The sequence below is a fragment of the Phyllobates terribilis genome, unplaced genomic scaffold (genome assembly GCF_046119375.1).
Source record: "Phyllobates terribilis strain yellow unplaced genomic scaffold, ASM4611937v1 Scaffold_13__5_contigs__length_258822181, whole genome shotgun sequence".
Taxonomy (NCBI): Eukaryota; Metazoa; Chordata; class Amphibia; order Anura; family Dendrobatidae; genus Phyllobates; species Phyllobates terribilis.
The window spans coordinates 217,581,044-217,600,280 of record NW_027362773.1 but is presented as its reverse complement, the minus strand read 5'-3'; the positions used below and the strand labels follow the sequence as shown (position 1 = coordinate 217,600,280).

Below are 19,237 nucleotides of genomic sequence, written 5' to 3'. Positions count from 1 at the left end.
TTGATGAACGGCACGCTTCACAAGCCGGATATCTTCTGTTTTGGAACCCACGCCTGGGTCTGAGGGATACAGGTTCTGGCCTGGAACGAATGAACTTTTTCACCTCAATAAACTCGGCTTGCAGTTCTCCTATTACTTCCTCCCAGTCAGCGCTGGCGGTCCTCTCTTTTGTTGGTGATTCAAGGTTCCCTCTCGGAGGTGGCACTGGAAGGTCTCCATGATGATCTTCAGACTGGCCACCGGGGGCAGGGCCGGCTCCAGGTTTTTCTGGGCCCCTTTAATACATACCACGATTCATGATGCACAGATACTGCAGAGAAATCTATATATATAGTACAAGGCCAAGGATTTCACTTACTACATTACATGAGAGATATCTATTGTAAATTCTACAATAGCTTAGAAACCGGCGAATCCTCACAGCGCTCAGTGCAGACCGGACAATATAGTCCTCCATACAGTATTATGGGCACCACTAAGTCCTCCATACAGTTTTATGGGCCTCATTATATATTGCTCCATACAGAATAATGACCCCACATAGTCCTCGTACAGTATAATGGGCACCACATAGCCCTCCATACAGTATTATGGGCCCCATATATTGCTCCATACAGAATACTGGCCCCCATATAAAGCCCCATACGGAATACTGGCCCCCATATAAGGCCCCATACGGAATACTGGCCCCCATATAAGGCCCCATACGAAATACTGGCCCCCATATAAGTCTCTATACGGAATACTGGCCCCCATATAAGGCTTCATACGGAATACTGGTCCCCATATAAGGCTCCATACGGAATACTGGCCTCCATATAAAGCTCCATACGGAATACTGGCCCCCATATAAGGCTCCATACAGAATACTGGCTCCCATATAACGCTCCATACAGGATACTGGTCCCCTTATAAAGCTCCATACAGGATACTGGCCCCCATATAACGCTCCATACAGGATACTGGTCCCCTTACAACGCTCCATACAGGATACTGGCCCCAATATAATGATCCATGCAGGCTGTTACCCCCCACATAATGCCCCATACAGGCTGTCCCCCCCCTTATAATGCTCCATGCAGGCTGTTACCCCCCACATAATGCCCCATACAGACTGTCCCCCCCCTTATAATGCTCCATACCGGCTGTTCCCCCCACATAATGCACTATGCAGGCTGTTCCCCCCCTTATAATGCCCCATGCAGGCTGTTCCCCCCCTTATATTGCCCCATGCAGGCTGTCACCCCTCCTCTTTATAATGCCCCATGCAGGATGTACCCCCCCTCTTTATAAGGCCCCATGCAGGATGTCACCCCCCCTCTTTATAATGCCCCATGCAGGATGTCACCCCCCTCTCTTTATAATGCCCCATGCAGGATGTCACCCCCCCCCTCTTTATAAGGCCCCATGCAGGATTTCACCCCCTCTCTCTATAATGCCCCATGCAGGATGTCACCCCCCCTCTTTATAATGCCCCATGCAGGCTGTCTCCCCCTGTCTCTATAATGCCCCATGCAGGATGTCACCCCCCCTCTCTTTATAATGCCCCATGCAGGATGTCACCCCCTTCTCTTTATAATGCCCCGTGCAGGATGTACCCCCCCTCTTTATAAGGCCCCATGCAGGCTGTCATCCCCTCTCTCTATAATGCCCCATGCAGGATGTCACCCCCTCTCTCTATAATGCCCCATGCAGGATGTCACCCCCCCTCTCTTTATAATGCCCCATGCAGGATGTCACCCCCTCTCTCTATAATGCCCCATGCAGGCTGTCTACCCCTGTCTCTATAATGCCCCATGCAGGATGTCACTCCCTCTCTCTATAATGCCCCATGTAGGCTGTCTCCCCATGTCTCTATAATGCCCCATGCAGGATGTCACCCCCTCTCTCTATAATACCCCATGCAGGATGTCACCCCCCCTCTCTTTATAATGCCCCATGCAGGATGTCACCCCCCCTCTCTTTATAATGCCCCATGCAGGCTGTCTCCCCCTGTCTCTATAATGGCCCATGCAGGATGTCACCCCCCCCTCTCTTTATAATGCCCCATGCATGATGTCACCCCCCCTCTCTTTATAATGCCCCATGCAGGATGTCAACCCCCTCTCTTTATAAGGCCCCATACAGGATGTCACCTCCTCTCTTTATAATGCCCCATGCAGGATGTCACCCCCCTCCCCCTTTATAATGCCCCATGCAGGATGTCACCCCCCATATTATGCCCCATGCAGGATGTCACCCCCCCCATATTATGCCCCATGCCTCCATACATAAAAAAAAAAAAATCAAATACTCACCTCACTCCTCCTCACCTGCTGCAGCTGCTCAGGTCTGGACTCCAGCGTCGCCTGTATCTTCCCGCTCTGCGCTCCCAGTGACGGCTCAGGGGAGCGCGCGGTGTAAAGACGTCACCGCACCCTCTGACCTGAGACGTCACAGGGAGCGCAGCAGGAAGACAGCGGATCTGCGGAGGCATGGGGAGAGGTAAGTATCCGGCTGCCGGGGCCCTGAGCAAGCGGTGGAGAAGGGCGGGCGCTGACAACGCTCTCCTCCGCCCATAGCCCGGTGGGGTGCGCGACAGCCAGTGGGCCCCTCTGCCTGCTCAAGGCCCCGGCACTTGCCCGGGTGCGCCGGGTGCTGACGCCGGCCCTGCATACTACCACTGCCACCGGGATAGGTAATTGGTTAGCTGCTACCTCTGAAAAATGACTTTGAAAATATGCTTCAGGCATAGTGGTCACCTGAGACCCAGTGTCCATTAAGCAACAAATCCGCTGTCCATTGAATTCGGCCCAAATAATAGGCCTCTCGGAGACAATGTCTTCAGAGGTTCTCCTTACACGCCCTGAAGTTTGAAACCCCACGGTATGCTCCACGACCTTGGGGCGTCTTAGTTTGATGGCTGCCCCATCTCCTCTTTTATTTATTCGGACAGTCTCTGGAGATATGACCTCTACCGCCACAGGTCCAACACTTCCGTCCTCGCTCTACTGGTGGACTGAGTGCACGACTCGTTGGAACCCAATAGGAACGTCTTCCTCGCTCTTGTCTCCGTCCACGTGAGGCAGAGCGGTCCATTAACAAGGGGGCTGCAGGGGTCTCTCTAGTTGTGCTCAGTTCATTTCGAAGGTCTCGAATTTCTTGACGTATCACTTGTGCCCAATCAGGCAACTGACTAAAAGCAGTGTGCTGAGAATTGGGTGGAAGAGGGGTTATTGCCTCATGACTTCTGACATTGGCCTTGAGAACAGGAAATTCTTCATCCAAATCTCTAGCTTCCGCCCCAATCTCTAAGAAACCTAGGCCGGGCCTCAGGCGTAGCCGCTCCTTTAAGATATGTCTCAGGGAGGGGTCTTTTAAGCCAGCAATCAATTGGTCACGCAATATTTCATCTAATGATCCCAGTCCTCGATTCCCATCTCGAGCCTTCTTAATGATATGGGCTGTCACTTCCTGCAATGCATTAATATATTGATTAATAGTCTCATTTTCCTTTTGAATCCTCTAAAATAACCGCAACCGTAAATGCCCCAGATCCGTAATATCACCGTGCATGTCTTCCAGAATTTTGATCACTTTGTCTACAGTGTCCCCGGGTGGGCGGTACATTACAGTCTGTCGGGCTTCCCCATCAAGGGTTAAAAGGGCCAACTCAGTCTGGGCTAGGGGATTAAGGGGATACATGCGCAGCATACTTTTTAGTCTCTCTACCCAGTCCCACAGTGATGTACCATCCCCCATAAATTTGGGAAGGTGACTGAGCATAGCCCCCAAGGGTATATGTCCACTGACATATGTCACAGACTGATCCCCCATCTCTGAGTCTGAATGTTGCATCCTGCCAACTACGCCAAATATAATGCAGGTGTCAGAGAGCAACGCGCAGAGTCACAAAATGAGGGCAGTCAAATAGCTATAAATAACAATTTATACATATATATCTATTAAACAAGATGACAGGGATTGCAACAGGGGTTAGTAATGAGAACACTATCACAATAGCAATAACAATAGCAATAACACAATACATCACAACAGCAACAACAATAGCAATAAAATCCTTCTCTAAAATACTGTATGAAGTCCATTGGTTCTGCAAATGGCCCTAGCGGGGGTCTCCGGTTATTCCCGCTAGGCCTTTAAGTCTTTTTCTGACAGTCAATTAGCTCCCGTTTGTCTTGTTCCACCTCACCTGTCCCCCTCCCAACCTGATACCCCAAACCCGATTGTTCCCGGAGCCGTGAGAGAGCGGTTGAAGTGACAGCCCTGTTCAGTGATGACACTCGTCGGCTTCTGCTGACGATATCTCTCCGGCACGACTCGTTTCTATCCTCTTTTAGTCCTGCCAATCGGGGCGGTTTAAAACGTTGTGGGTAGGAGGGTCTTGTACATTTTTTTAATGTCGTATCCAAGTCCCAGTCCTCTTCTGTAGCCGTGACACCCGAGGGACCGCTGTGCTGAATCCCGCGCTCGTTCACCGGCAGCCACCCGTCTTGCCTTACGGGTCTCTCACGCCAGTCTCTCTCGCTGGTTCCTTCAGCACGTCACGTCTCTGTCTGTGTCTGGCGCCGAAATCACCTCAGGCACTGCGCGCTCGACCGTTAAATTTTGAAATCCTCTGCTGGAGGTCGCCTGACCAGGTCCAGCGTGTAAACTTGAAATGCTCACCAGATGGCGCTCTTTCTCCTTATTACATACATCTCGCATTGAGTCTCTGAAAGACTTTTCTCCTTTTATTACAACCCATTCAGAGGTTTTGGTCGATTCCTGCAGGGCTGTTGTTAAGGCTTTGAATTGTTCTTTCAATTCCTGTAGTTCTGTCTGCGGACGGAGATTCCCGCTTTTTGTAATTGGTGCCGCCCCTCCATCCTCCAACTTCAACCTGGTTTGAAACTGTGTTAGCTCCTGGAGGAATGTCCCCATGACGTCTTCAGCTTCTTTCTCCCCCAGCTCATCCATTTTTGCACTAATGGCAGCTAACCGTTGTCTGCAGTTGTGTGCTTTAGAAATCTGTTGTTCTTCTGAGATCTTTATATGTTCTGCTACTGTTCTCAATTCTTCACAGGTTAACTGAAGAAGCAGCTCACTAATTCTGTCCATTTGTATTTCCACATCCATTGCTGTTCGTGAGTTTTCTTTAGGGCTGATCCCCTTTAACTGGTGTAGCAGAGTTGAATTGAGGTGCTGTGCTGCTGTGTTTTTCCAGACACTTTTCCTCTTCTCCCTCTACACGCTAATTCCCTCTCAGGATTCCCCGTATGGGCCACCAATGTTACACCCACGCCGCTAGGTTCAGATAGGGCGAGGCGGGTTTCATGGATTCTTTGGAACCCTGGGGGAACCATTACTCAGGGCGACCATAGGCTGCAGCTTCTCTCAGGCACACCATAGATTCAATTTCTGACCAGATACATCTGACAAGAGTCTTTTTAAGCAGTTTAACAGTGGAATTTAATCTGAAGCACGACCAGTGCAATTCAAGGATATTACAGCAACAATCTTCATTACAGTACAGTCTGAGTTTCTTGAGCAACCGGCTCCAGTAACAATACAGTAGGTTCTTCACAAGGCTCAGTATTACAGTCTCTTCAGTAGCATAATTCAGAATAGATTAGATCTCTTAGCAGCACACTTCTATGCATACACAACCACAGGCTTTTCCTTCTCAAGGACACAATAGTACACAGCATTCTTTATCCTGCAAGGAGATGGAGGAGGGCAGGGTTTGATGAGGGAGATGATCCCTGTGACACAATTCCTTCCAGTCCTTATCTTCCTGCCCGATAATTCTCTGCACTGTTAGTTCAGGGAGTTTATCTGACCTGTGTTTAGTTTCTCTCCTGATTTGAATCCTGTTCAGTTGCCTTCTGCCAGATCCAGATCACACAACACCTTTCGCTTCAGCTTAAGCCAGACTACAATAACAAGTTCCCCACAATCCCCCTGGGGCTCTGGTAAAAACACTCCCTGTCTCCTGTGACTGTGTTAACCTCTCTAGTTGCTGGATGCTTCTGAAGCACAACACTTCCTGTCTCCTGTGCTTGTGTTATTTGTAACAGTTGCTGGATGCTTTGGAAGCAACAACACTACTTCTGCATGTCACATTGACTTAGAAGTGCTCACAAACGCAGCAGGTAGCACAGGGTTCGGCACCTATTTAAGGGGCCAATGGTGTGCCCGGCAATTGGAAGGAGACGGGGTTGGTAAAAAACATAGCCCTGCTCGAAATCTTCCAAATCATGGTAGCGGTAACACTGTGGGGACTGCAGCTGCGCAACAAAAGGATTTGTTTCCACTGCGATAACATGAGGGTGGTAATGGCAGTTAATAATTTGCCAGCATCTTCCCCACTAGTAATCAGGGTATTAAGGTAACTAGTATTGGAATGTTTATTGATAAACGCCTATATAACAGCCTCACACATACCAGGCGAAAAAAATTTGATCGCTGATGCTCTTTCTCATTTCCAGTGGGATTGCTTCTGGTCGTTGGCCCCAGAAGCGGAGGTGAAGGAGCTCAAGTGCCCGGAACACTTATGGAAATTGAGAACAAAAAGAACACAAAAAACTTCGTAGAAACGTCCCAGATAATGAAAAATAGAGAATCTTTATTGAAAAAAAATATCAAAATGGAAACAATGGTGAACACTCAGGGACACATAATTAAAAACGATGGAAGAGCATGGAGACATGGAGCGGGTCAATGTACTGCTCTATATAAATAAATTGATCCGAGGCACAGAGTGGGCACTGTGGAACAAACAATGAAAGAGTAGCACACGTCTGACATATTGTGAGGAGTCACATAGTGACAGGCTAGACTAGCTAATATAGGCGCGTTTGCCCAGGATAGTAAATAATGAAAAAAGGTAGGTACATTGACCCGCTCCATGTCTCCATGCTCTTCCATCGTTTTTAATTATGTGTCCCTGAGTGTTCACCATTGTTTCCATATTGATATTTTTTTTAATAAAGATTCTCTATTTTTCATTATCTGGGATGTTTCTACGAAGTTTTTTGTGTTCTTTTTGTGCTCCATTTTATTACTTCGTTAGTCCCTAATATGTGGACCAATAAGTCACATTATGGGGTGTTACTACTTTTAGCAATAATTACCATTCACCCAATTTTTCCTTGTTGTATACCACTTATGGAAATTGGCATTCATGCAGCCCAACCCCTACTAAAATCGTCCCTATCCCTTAACACATGGAAGGCATACAAGACAGCCTGGGGGCTGTGGGAGGGTCATAAAAGTGGGATAGGTAATGATTTATTATCTGAACAGGATCAGGTAGGACTGTTGCTTCTATGGTTAAGTGAGGGAGCTCGGGAAGGGTGGTCAGTTGCCATGGTAAACAGAGTAATCGTGGGCATTTGATTTGTTTTTGGACCAGGGGACTTAGGGATTTAACAAAGTATCCCCTAGTAAAAGGTTTCGTTGGGGGCGGGGGCAAAGGGACAGCAGGCACCCAGTGTCGTTCAGCCTACTAGAACGGCTGGGGAGGCACTGACAGAGATCTGCAGCTTGGAGTACGAGATAACGCTTTTAAGGTTGGCTTTTTCCTGGGCCTTTTTCGGGGCTCTAGGAGTTAGTGAGCTTGTAGCCCTATCTAAAAAAAAGGGCGGTGGGGTGCTAGTGAGGGATGTATTGTCAACAAAAGAAGGGGTCAAATTTTGGTTAAGACAATCTAAAACAGACCAGCTGGGAAAGGGGAAAAAAGTAAGGCTGGGAGCAGTGCGGGGGTCAAAAATGTGCCCTTTAAAAACATTCGAGCGTTTCAAAAGGCTTGCAGGTAATCCCAATGACCCACTGCTATGTCACGAAGATAGCACATTTCTGTCGAGATACCAATTCACCAGCATTTTTAGAACATGTCTCAGTAAGGTAGGTTTGGATCCGCACAATTTTGCTCCCTTCTCCTTTCGGATAGGGGCTGCTACAGAGGCAGCGGAGTGTGATCTCAGCGCTGAAACTGTCAAACGCATTGGGAGATGGGATTCAAAACGTTATTTATCATATGTGAGACCAGACGCGGTAGTTAACTTGTAAAAAATAAAGTTCTAACCATATATTGTCTTCTGCTTAGGTTCCTCTTTACTTGTCTGGATAATGGGCCACTCCTATGTGACGCTCAAACCCTCCCTGAGCTGCGGGGTTACTCGGAGCCGGGTCAGTGTAGGTGTCACAGGGATGCAGTCGTGGCCTGGACCCGTTCCGTGCCCAGGGCTGTCACATAAAAATAATGGGCTTCTTTTAGAATGAGTGGTATTTCGACTACGCCACCTGTTTCCGGTGATGGACACCAGCGTTGCAACAGTCCACTGAGGCTGGTGTTATGGGCAGCTAAGATGAGACGGCTCCCCACAGGCGGAGCAGGCCTCAGGCCAGTGTGAGAAGGAATGGTGGGTGCAGTGCCGCGCAGGAAATAACAGGCTGAGGCGGTGTGTGAAGTCATCCGGGTCTTTACTCACTTTCAGAAGAACTTTCAGCCGCAAAGCTTCTCTCTGCTACACACGGCGTACTGCGGCCACCGGGAAGGGGGTCCAGCACTTCCCAGGTAGATCAGGAGCACCTGTCGAGACCCCTCTGGTGTGTGTTCCTCTCCTTGGTAAGTTCTCCCACTAAGTCTTCTCCTGACTGTGTGTGGTTAGAACGAGGTGTAAGGCCGGGTCCCACTGGATAAACGCAGTGTAAGAGATACAGGTGGCGACTCCGCTCTGTCCGTATCCCCCTGGGATCCACGATGCCTCCGGGCTTTTCTGACTGAGACGTGAAGAAACAAAGTCAGATATCGGGGGCCGGTCACCCCTCTTGCAGCAGGAATCCCTCTGACTAGGCCAGAGTAAAGAATACAGATGGCGACTCCGCTCCGTCCGTATCCCCTTGGAATCCTTTTGCCTGTGGAGCCTATCTCCTCTACTCCCCTCCAAGGCCTTCTTAGGTCAGGACCTTGACCGGGTAGAGACAGTGGTTAACTCTGATCCGCTCTTCGTCTCAAGGCCAGAGAACGAGGACCGTGCATCTTCAGTCAGCTTCAGACTCTTGCTGGACACTGGCAGAAGACCACAATCAAAGACCTTGAACTTAAGATGGCTGGAGATTAAATATGAATGAATAAGTGTTTCCTAAAAGTGTGTCCTCCACCCTCACCCACTACATGGTTCCCCCTATCTTTGGTTCCCCCCATCTCCTCTATCCCGGGCCGGGGCAGCACCCTGGTGCATTTAGGCCCCCTTCAGGACAGGAGTGGTGTAGTGTTGAGTGTGAAGTGGGGTCCTGAGAAATGCTCCATCCTTACCTGGAAGAGTAGATCCCACACCTCGAGCTGAGGTGCAGTACCCTCTGTGGCGACTGAACCCTCAGGGGCGCCACACCTACGTCCACTGGGGCGCGTTGAGAGCAAATGCGAGGCGAGATGGAAGGCAACTCGGCATCCCTAGGTCACAGCCACTATTCGCTGGCTGGGGTTTAGAGGGATGGGATAGAACGGGGTGCTACGGGAGGTGAATAAATTTGTGCGCTTAGATAGCCCCCAGACATATTGCTTCTGCATGTAGGGGGTAATGGCTTGGGAGTTTGGCCCTGCAGGGAACTAAGTAGGGATGTCAGGCACGACTTTTCACAGCTCTGGGCATCTTTTCCGGGGATGGTAACAGTCCCCGGAAGAGTTAGCGAAACGCCAGGTCAATAAGGGGGATAAACAATGCACAGAGAAAAGTGAAAAGGCCGTTTCTAAATTTGTCTTGAAAAATGGGAGAGTATCAGTCAGGCTTTTTAGTTTGGAAAATGGCTTGGGAGGTTTTTGGAGAAGCGACGGAGTGCATTTGAACAATGAAGGGATTGACATATGGTCATCAGCTTTGCTGAGAGGCATCAAACAGGCAATTTTCATAAAAGGAAGGGGGGTCTCGAGTACTTAAGGGGTCAAGTACTCTTGTGGTGGCGTGCGTAGAGTCCTTGAAGTGGTTATAAATTGGTGTGGGAGTGTCCACAGGACATGGATCCCTCGGTTACATGTGTGGTATTGGGGTCTGGTGAGTTGCGGGACTTACGACAAAGGAATGTCGAGTCCTGGGTGTGGCGGTTTCAAACCATTTGAACCCCCCGGGTTTGGGAGGGTTCATGGTGTTCCCGGGCTGGTAGTGTGCGGCTGGGAGCAAGTGGAGACTTTGTCATTGGGATCACCAGACCCCTTCTTAGCTTCAAGGACCTTACTGCGTCTTTATGTATGTATGTATGTGACGCGCCCCTGGGCCTGTGCTGAGTAGCGTTGCGCACGCGGGAGCCTACCCGGAGCCGGATCTGATAGGGGTAGTAGTCTCGTGGCGGTGACCCGGTCCGTGCCCAGGGAGTCAAACTGTGTGGCTGAGTATTAGCAGTAGATGTAGGACGACTACGCCACCCGTTGAATGCAGCTATGGAGCTGCCGCTGCAGGGCAGACCGCTGAGGCCGGTGGTAGGATAGTGCAGCGTAGATGGTATAACCCCCAACGGGAGGGGTATGGCCTCAGAGCAGCCGACGTGGATGATGGGGGTAGCAGGAACCACTCAGAGACGATGCGGTGTAGTTCAGGGTCTTTACTGGTGACAAAGATAGACCCTCCCAGAGTACTGGCTAGTGGTCGGGGCCTGGTCAGTCCTTGAGCAGATGGGATCCCCCTTGGCCAGGCGGAGTTGTAGGCCTCCCCAACTAATCGTACTCTTCTGGCTACCTTGCTAGAGGCGGGTAAAAGTAGCCCACGTCCCTGAGTGTACCGTGTGGTGCTCACCCGTATGGCCGGTGACTCGGGGCCTTCTAGTGGCTTCCGCTCCACGACGGCGGTGCTGGTCCCACGCGTGTGACCGTGCCTTCGGGTTTCTTGGCCAGAGGACCTGAAATCCCCTGCCGGGCGGTTTCTGCTGCTGGGTCTGGGTTAATCCCCACAGCCTCGGACTCCGGGTCCGGTAGTAACTCTTCAATCAGGGCGAGCTCTTCAGCTGCCAGCCCCTGATTCCTTTTAGCCTGCTCCCACAGAGCTCCTGATCTTTCTTTCCTATGCTGCTTCTCTTCTTCTCAACTCTTCTCACTAACCCTGCCTCAGCCCCAGGTTTATATAGGGGAAGTCCTTCCCCTCCCAGGACTGGGCAGGAGGTGTGGCATGCATAGGATTCCTGACCAAGAGACCTCCCACCTGCTCTCAGACATAACACTGCTGTTACTGTGGAAACCAGACCCCTGGGGTGCCACATATGTATGTATGTATATATATATATATATATATATATATATATATATATATGTCAAAAAAACTGACCAGCACATCCTAAATGTGAACAGGTGCAAGCTGCAGAAACTGCATAAGATATATAAAAAGAAAGCGTGGCAGCACTCCATTATGGCCAAGATACATAAAGACAATAAAACCATTTGGGCACATATGAATTGGCCAATTTATGCGCTAAGAACCTCCATTTTTTGTAAGTAAAGCTTATTGAGTAATAACACAGCTTAAATTAAATGGTTTTATTGTCTTTATGTATCTTGGCCATAATGGAGTGCTGCTGCGCTTTCTTTTTATATATCTTATGCAGTTTCCGCAGCTTGCACCTGTTCACATTTAGGATGTGCTGGTCAGTTTTTTTGACATATTGCTATAGGAGGTGGGAACTGCCTCCTGTTTGACCTTGCACTCCCCCAATTTAACCAGCAGGTGATGTATATTCTATTCTACCAGCCCATTTAAATTGTAGGTGTTTCAGCCCAGAAGTGACATGTTCTGTCCAGAGTTATAGGATTGTAGCCCAAGAGAGGCATGTAGGCAGAGTAGTACCCATCAGATGGGAGGTCACCTTGCAGCGGTTGATGGGCACACATGAATTGGCCAATTTATGCGCTAAGAACCTCCATTTTTTGTAAGTAAAACTTATTGAGTAATAACACAGTTTAAATTAAATGGTTTTATTGTCTTTATGTATCTAGGCCATAATGGAGTGCTGCTGCGCTTTCTTTATATATATATATATATATATATGTATATATATATATATATATATATACAGTACAGACCAAAAGTTTGGACACACCTTCTCATTTAAAGATTTTTCTGTATTTTCATGACTATGAAAATTGTACATTCACACTGAACACATCAAAACTATGAATTAACACATGTGGAATTATATGCTTAACAAAAAAGTGTGAAACAACTGAAAATATGTCTTAGATTCTCAGTGTCTCTTACCTGGCCAGGTTTGTCATCTGCTGTTCCGATGTCCCAATCTCAGCGGTTACTCGTGCCGGTCGATGAACTTGAAGGAATACGCAGACCTCGGGTCCCTGTTTCGGGTGCCAGGAATTGTTAGGATCATTCAGCCATGGAGGGTCCTTGTTGGAGTCGGGGTATCCCCGTAACAAGAAATACACAGACACGTAGTGTATAATCAAGTACTGGGAAGCCCCTGAGCGCGCCTCCCTCTATGGGTGCTGTCCCTTTATTTATAATAATAATCTTTTTTTTTTTTTTTTTGTCAGACATGCGCAGTAAAATGCCTTTGTTTCACAGGCAGCGAAATGATGATTCATAACAGTGGAATGTTGATAAGAAAGTTTCATAAACAAAAAGTGATAATTAGTAGAAGGTTTCTGAGACAGCTAAAAACAAGTTACAATCTAGTTTCTGGGCGTCAGTCCAAATGTCCAGATAAGGGAAGAATAACTTCATCTGTGTCTTACATCGTAGTCTTGCGTGAAGTACAACTCCCATCATCCTCTCAGTCCCCCCTTTGATTCTTCCTTATGGACTTTTGGTAGTAAACCTGGTCCGGGAGTTCTTTTCTTTCATATTCTTGAGTCCGTGTTACAAAGCTTATTTATGCATATTAAAATAATTTTTAATCCTATTTTAAACACTACATATATGACTACTATAATTAGCACAATCTGTAATATACCTTGCAGAATTCCAGCCACCCAACCTCCAATACCCTTAAACCAGTTCTTTGGGTTGAGAAAGGAGAAGGTGTCTGACCACCAGCTATCTTTATTTTGGTCATTGTGTCTGTCATATTCATCCCGTAATCGTTGTATATCTGCCAGCTTGAACCTCATACTCATTGTACTGTTTGGATCTATGTAATGACAACAGGTTGGACCAATAATTTGACACATTCCTCCCTGGGCCGCAGTTAGGTAGTCTAACACTACAGTATGTTGATTAGTAACAATTATAAGTTGATTTTGTACAGCTATACTAGTATTAAGTATATCCATAATATCCCATATCTGATCATCTAGATAGTCGGTGGCCTGAACTAATTTATCCCACATCTGCATCAACATTGGATACACAAAGAAAGTGCTGAATATTTTATTAGGAATTCCCATTTGGACCACATGTGGCCTACCTGAAGGTCTAGGCGAGTTGTCGGCTGCTCTTTTGTATAGTGTGTGTTTAGGTACTGCTTGCATGTCTACCTGCTGATTCTGAACTATAAATGTGGCCGGTGTTAAGCGTCCTAGAGTACATGTACCTTTTATTCCTACTGGGAGCCATTTGTATGCTCCATTTCCACAAATCCAGAAAGTTCCTTCAGGCAGATCCCATATTGCAGAGTGTTGGAGCACCAACCTATGTACCAAATCTAAAAAATTAGATACATTCTGAAGTATACACCAAGGGGGTTTTTGACCTAATGGACTACAGTATCCTGCATCTGGATTTTCACAAGTCGGTGTACCTGGGTCATATGCACTTGACTCATTACATAATATATTACCTGGTATTTTTGAACATGTATCATTGTTTCCATCGGGGAATAATTGTGAATATTTCCAACCATTATTGTGTATGTATTTTTCTACTATATCAGGTTTAAAAGGTTGAGAAAAAGATACTGTGCTACTAAAACTGAGTTGTATATTTTCTGTAGGAATTAACCCTAAGTCTGTTAGTACCGTCTTATTTCTAGGAACCCATACACCTCCTTTAAACGCTAAATATTGTAAGTTGTCTATTTTTCCGGTCATATTACCTTGCCACCAGGGAAATCCCACCCACCCCACAACTGGGATGGCAACAGTGGTGTTCCATAATCTAGAATTAACGGTTTGGTTATTTGCTAATTTGTCTGAGCAATTAGTCCATGTAAACACTTCCTCAGGGGTCATGGGTACGGCCAGGAAGGGTATGCTCGTGGCTGATATTGGAGAATGCGTACAAATCCAACAGTCTGCTATTTTCTGTCCGCCATCGAGCAGCCCGTTTACCAATGTCTCATGATGTTTTATAAATTTATTATCTGTAGGTTTTGGGGAACTTAGTTTATCCCACAGGTCTCCCTGATCTATCGTTATAGCTAACACAAGTACAATCACCACTATTTCTTTTTGCAATGGCTTGCATGTACCCATGCTGATTTTCCTTCCAATTTTACTGCAGTTGGAGTTGTCAATAACACCTGATATGGACCCTCAAATCTGGGTTCTAGCGTTCTTCTGTTATGTCTTTTTACGTAGACTTCGTCTCCTGGTTGCAGCTTGTGCGTTCCCTCAATGGAATCTGGATCTGGAATGGAAGAGAACACTAAAGAGTGTATTTTAGACACATGCTTACATAAATTTTGTACATAAGCAGTTAAGCTTTCAGTTTCTAACATTAAAGTCTGTGGGAAATACAATCCTGTATTGGCAACTCTACCAAACAATATTTCATGGGGGGTGAGTTTGCTCTTTCCCTGGGGGGTGTTTCTGACTGAATACAATGCTATTGGGAGACACTCAGTCCATGGTTTCTGTGTTTCTGCCATGGCTTTCTGTATTTTTAACTTAAGTGTTCCATTCATTCTCTCAACCTTACCAGAACTCTGTGGGTGGTAAGGGGTGTGTAGTTCACTTTTTATACACAACATTTTCATTACATTCTGAAAGATCTCTCCAGTAAAATGTGTACCTCTATCTGACTCGATCACTTCTGGGATACCATAACGGGGTACCAGTTCATGTGCTATTTTTACTGCAGTGACTTTAGCCGTGGCTGTATGAACTGGATAAGCCTCTGGCCACCCCGAAAACATGTCCACACATACCAGTACATACTCATAGTGTCCATGCTTAGGCATCTGGATGTAATCGATCTAAAGTCTCTGGAACGGATATAGTGGTCTTACATGGTGCTTCTGGGGGGTCTTAACAGTCTGTCCTGGATTGTGGGATAAACAGATTTCACAAGAACCACATTTTGCTCGAGCTACCTGGCCGAACCCTGGGGCTAACCACTTCTGTCTGACCCTCTGTATCATACCGTTTGCAGACACATGTGTAGGTCCGTGGGCTTCACTGACCACAACAGGGTACCACGCTCGGGGGAGACAAAGCTCATCTCCTTTTCTCCATAGTCCCTCTTTTTCTTCTGCCCCCTGTTTCTGCCACTCTTCTTTTTCTTCTCTACTCACCTGCTGGTGGGCTTCTTTGAGCCGTGTAATTAAGTCAAATTCTGATACTGCACTAATAGTGTGGTCAGTTGTCAGAGGTTTTACTGCAGCTCGCTTAGCAGCCTTGTCGGCTCGGTCATTACCCCTAGCTATCTCGGTGTCGAGTCTTACATGTGCAGGTACTTTTATTACTGCTACTTGTTTGGTTGAGGCAGCTGATTCTAGGATTTGTCTAATCATTTGTCCATGTTTTACTGGTTGACCTGAAGCTGTCATGTAACCTCTAGCTCTCCATATACATCCAAAATCATGTACAATACCATATGCATATCAGTAAAAAATATTAGCGGTTTTTTCTTTTGCTAACTGTAATGTTCGTATTAGAGCTAATAGTTCAGCTTCCTGGGCTGAACAGCTGGCCTGCATTGGCTCAGCTTCAATAACATCATGATCTGATACAATGGCATAACCTGTGTGAAAGTTACCGGTTTCATCTGCATACCTACTACCATCTATATACATATGTAGGTCTGGATTGTCAAGAGGGGTGTCCTGTACATTAGGTAGCCCTTGTGTTTCTTGTTCTATACACTGTAAGCAATCATGTATTATATTGTCTTGTTCGTGGTATTGTAAAAAATTTTCATCTTCGTCTTCCTGACCTCCTTCCACTCCCCCCTTTGTCTCTAGTGGTAACAGAGTGGCTAAATTTAGAGACAATATGCGGCGAAAAGTGAGGTTTGGTGGCATTAGTAAGGAGCATTGTAATCTAAGATGTCTAGCCATTGAAATGTGTTTTGGCAATACCTGATTCAGTATGCCATGTACATCATGTGTAGTTTGTACTATTAAGGCATGGTCTAGTACTATTTCTGAGGCTTTTTCTACCAAAAGAGAGACAGCTGCTACTACTCTGACACATGATGGTGCAGCTTTGGTAACATTATCTAATTGAGCAGAATAGTATGCGACAGGTCTTTGTTTATTTTCATGTTTCTGTGTTAGTACTCCTGTAGCATGATTAGACATTTCCGCAGCCATTAATTGGAATGGTTTGGCGTAGTCTGGGATTCCCAAGGCCGGGGCTGACATGAGACCTTTCTTGAGGTCTTGAAAGGCTATGAGTGCTGATTCAGTTAACTGGAAAGGTTCGATTTTTAAACAATCATATAGAGGTTGCATAAGCTGACTAGCATGTATAACCCATTGTCTGCAGTGTGATACTATTCCCAAAAATGCTCTTAATGTTTTGTAGTTCTTGGGAGGAACAAGATCTCTAATGATTTTTAGTCTGTCGGCGGTGAGGTGCCGAATACCTTGTGAAATGCAGTGTCCTAGAAATACTACCGTAGTCATACAAAGTTGTACTTTTTTCTTGTTAACTTTACAGCCCATGTCTGCTAGAAATATTAACAATCTTATTGTGTTGCTGTTTGCGGACTCTTGAGCAGGGGCACATAACAATAGGTCATCAACATATTGGAGAATTACAACCTCATCCGTAGGTTTGAAATTTTGAAGAACTGATCTCATAGCTTCTGAGTACAAGGTAGGTGAATGTATCATACCCTGTGGTAATCTTGTCCATGCTAATTGTCTATTCTTAAATGTAAATGCAAACAGTTTGTAACAGTCTGGGTGTAATGGTACTGAAAAAAATGCATTTGATAAGTCTATGACAGAAAATACTCGTGCTGTTGCTGGGATCTGTGATAGCAACGTGTGTGGATTTGGCACAACAGGAGTAATAGGTTCCAAAATTTTATTTATCTCTCTTAAATCATGTACCATCCGGTACCTAGCAGCTGACCCCTCAGTAGATTTCTTTTTTACGGGGTACAACGGTGTATTGGCTGGTGACTTTACTTCTATCAGTACTCCAGTTTTTAGATAATCTTTTATCTGTTCTCCTATGGCGTGTTCTTGTTGGGCACTAATAGGATACTGTCTCAATTGGGGTAGTGTCACACCTGGAACAGTAGTGACTTTTACAGGAGCTATTGGCATTAGTCCTACATCGGTGTCATGTTGTGCCCATAATTTTTCTGGTACCTCAGAAAGATCTAAAATAATTTGGGTAGGGGCAGGATCTTTCTCATCCTCTAAGGCTTGGACTTTTACAATGTTTTCTAGAGACTCTTGGTCATCAGGCACCAAAATTTGGACTCTACCATCCTTTGTCTCTTACCACTCCTGCTTTTCTAGCCCGAATGTCCTCCCATAGTTTCCTGTTAAACCTGTCATGCCTTGCTACCTGAAAAGTTTTGCAAACTTTCCCTAAATTCTTAGTTGCTTCTACACCACACCTTTCTTTCACGATTGTATAGACATCTTGTTCATCATTTGTGGTCTTAGTCTGTTTGTTGCCCATTTTTCCTGACTATTCTTACCTTAGGAGGCTTTTTGGGTTAGATAAAATATATTCTATATTTTACCTTTCCTCATTACCTATTCTGTCCTAAGGAGCCAGTATCTTGTTGCCCATTTTTCCTGACTATTCTTACCTTAGGAGGCTTTTTGGGTTAGATAAAATATATTCTATATTCTACCTTTCCTCGTTACCTATTCTGTCCTAAGGAGCCAGTATCTGAAACGGTTTCTCTGGACCGTTTTGTCTGAAGTGTAGAGTAATTCTAACACACATATATATGGCAACAAGGGCAAGACCAACAATACATAAAATGAACCATACAGTCTCCATTATATATCGTGTCCCTGGAGTATTATCATTACTTCCATGGGCTCATTCTGTCAATCTCTTATCCGTCAAAAAGGAGGACAAAGGTTCGGGAGTTAAGCGTGAGCGAAGGTTTCCCCGAAAGGACACAACCTTATGACTCAGTTAGGCAATCTCCGTAATACTTATGTCATCTACCTTAGTGCGGCTTATGAGGCTATTCCCGACATCCACATCTCTTTCATACCATCCGTTTCATAACCTTCTCTGACCTCTCCTTCGGCAGATCCTACAGTATATACATGAATGACCCGAGCTATAGGTATCCTTCTCTACTAGTTCCTCAATCCCAACACAAGATATGCATGAAATTTACGGACTATCGCAGAGCAGATGTAAGAGAACTAACAGTGTCTCTTACCTGGCCAGGTTTGTCATCTGCTGTTCCGATGTCCCAATCTCAGCGGTTACTCGTGCCGGTCGATGAACTTGAAGGAATACGCAGACCTCGGGTCCCTGTTTCGGGCGCCAGGAATTGTTAGGATCATTCAGCCATGGAGGGTCCTTGTTGGAGTCGGGGTATCCCCGTAACAAGAAATACACAGACACGTAGTGTATAATCAAGTACTGGGAAGCCCCTGAGCGCGCCTCCCTCTATGGGTGCTGTCCCTTTATTTATAATAATAATCTTTTTTTTTTTTTTTTTTTTTTTTTGTCAGACATGCGCAGTAAAATGCCTTTGTTTCACAGGCAGCGAAATGATGATTCATAACAGTGGAATGTTGATAAGAAAGTTTCATAAACAAAAAGTGATAATTAGTAGAAGGTTTCTGAGACAGCTAAAAACAAGTTACAATCTAGTTTCTGGGCGTCAGTCCAAATGTCCAGATAAGGGAAGAATAACTTCATCTGTGTCTTACATCGTAGTCTTGCGTGAAGTACAACTCCCATCATCCTCTCAGTACTAACAGAAAATTTGCAATCTGCATTCAAACAAAATTTGACAGGTGCATAAGTATGGGCACCTCATCAGAAAAGTGACATTAATATTTAGTAGATCCTCCTTTTGCAAAAAATAACAGCCTCTAGTCGCTTCCTGTAGCTTTTAATGATTTCCTGGATCCTGGATGAAGGTATTTTTGACCATTC

General features: G+C 45.9%; 1 long non-coding RNA gene across 1 annotated transcript; it reads right to left on the bottom strand.

The window, feature by feature from the left end:
* Positions 1-13,718: 13,718 nt before the first annotated feature.
* On the bottom strand, positions 13,719-18,503 carry LOC141174390 (uncharacterized). The gene is made up of 2 exons (XR_012252871.1): positions 17,916-18,503; positions 13,719-17,801 (listed from the first exon to the last, which is right to left on the bottom strand). It is a non-coding gene; the product is annotated as an uncharacterized lncRNA (long non-coding RNA).
* Between the last annotated feature and the right edge of the window lie 734 nt (positions 18,504-19,237).